The sequence below is a fragment of the Perca fluviatilis genome, chromosome 11 (assembly GCF_010015445.1).
Source record: "Perca fluviatilis chromosome 11, GENO_Pfluv_1.0, whole genome shotgun sequence".
In the NCBI taxonomy this organism is placed as follows: Eukaryota; Metazoa; Chordata; class Actinopteri; order Perciformes; family Percidae; genus Perca; species Perca fluviatilis.
In genome coordinates this window covers 19,853,191-19,854,987 of record NC_053122.1, presented here as the reverse complement: position 1 = coordinate 19,854,987, position 1,797 = coordinate 19,853,191, and positions in this window count along the sequence as shown.

Below are 1,797 nucleotides of genomic sequence, written 5' to 3'. Positions count from 1 at the left end.
GTGCAATTTGTGAGGCCACTGTGAGTCGGCCCCATGATGTAAGTGACTCACATTCAGTCAAAAGTTTAACATCTAAATTCCCGCATGTGTTTCCGAGTAATCCAAAAATGCTGGTAAGACAAGCCGCATTGTGGCATTTTAGTCCAAAATGCAACGATCTTCCTATGAAATTGATTTTAAGTGGCCTGTTTGGCTTCTGGTAATCCTGTTTACTTTCAGCACCACGGACAGCGACTAAACAATCGCCTCAGGGCACCAATGGGCTCAAAGTAAAAGTCCATTACAACATTTTATTTGCGAATAAATAACAGTCTGAATACTAAAAGCTGCTTTAATTAAATCTCAACAGAATTGATATATGAGACCAGAGTCTATGTAACATTTCATTTCAAACAGATGCGAAACAACCACAACAATGCAAAATGAACACAAATAGATACAAAACAACCACAAACAGTATAGGAGGGGTGGGGGGCCTTTTACGTTTTTGTGTCCAGAGGCCCATTGTTTCATAATCTGTCCATGGCTGTAGACTTTTTGGAGTTACAACCACAGCTATTTATTGATATTACTTCCCATTAGAATGTTTAAAGTTATTCATTTTGTCACATTTATTACACTGAATAAACAATGGATCAGCTGATAATTTACAGCTAATTATTAAGCCAGGGCTTTAAATGTGAGTTTTCAACACATTTTATTCATTTTCCAAACGTACCCTCCATCTTTAAAATTGTGCCCCAGTCTGGCCCCCCTATTCAGTTTCTAAACCCGCCCCTGGATCCAGGCACAATTTCCAGTGGCAGCTATATGCAGGATAGTGTTTTGAGTAAAGGGTTGATTGATCACCCAGTTAGGGCCTTCTGATGGGTTGGCCATAAATCAATGAGGCAAAAAAAGTATTAAACCCTGTCATGATGTGGACATTCTCAGAGAACAAAACAGAAAACAGGACGGACCACAATAATTGACTAGAAGACACTGGCCCTATCAAAATGTATTAAATGTTTTTTTTTTCATCCAAGAAAACGCCTGATTGGATGAAGGGTATGACGCATATCTCCTGCTGTTCCCGGAACATTTTAACACTATTACTGGCCTCAAGGACATCCATGGAAATGCTCCCATTGAGAGAAATTCAAAAATTCTCTGCTATTGCAGACAGCAATCTGTGGGCTATTTTTGTATAGCATAATAGCAGGTAAGACAAAGATATGAGGCTTGTTTCCATGGGAAACACTCAGCTTCATCTTTCAGTGGCTTTAAGTGTTTTGGCTTTGCAATTGAATTTTAGACGAGGCAGCTATCGTCAACACTGCTCTGATAATTACAACTGTGTGTGAGCCGAACAGAGAAAGAAAAACAAAACATTTAAATCTCTCTGTTTTTGGGGATTTGGATTGTTTTCCTCAATAGCTTCACAGAGAGTGTCTTCTTTGTGGTCACAACACAAAATAATCGATTAAAGCTTTTTAGGCATTAACTCAAGGACCCTGGCTGCATGTCCCTTATTTGATAGCTCCTCAACTCCTCGGTCCTCGGCTGAACCGGAAGTTGTTCTGTCCCTCCTCGGTGAAGGCCGTCTGAAAGCTCTTATTTCTGCCCCGAGGACCGAGGAGTGAGCATCGACAAGGGATCATTGAGGAGCTATAGGCGAAGATACACGAGAGCAGCCTTCCCGGAAGCCGTGCAGCTGAAGGAGTTGCTTACTTCACCCATACAGCTGACGAATTAATGTGACGTTTCTGAGGAAAGGACGTCTCATCCCACATTTCACATTTCCTCATTGTCTCTCTC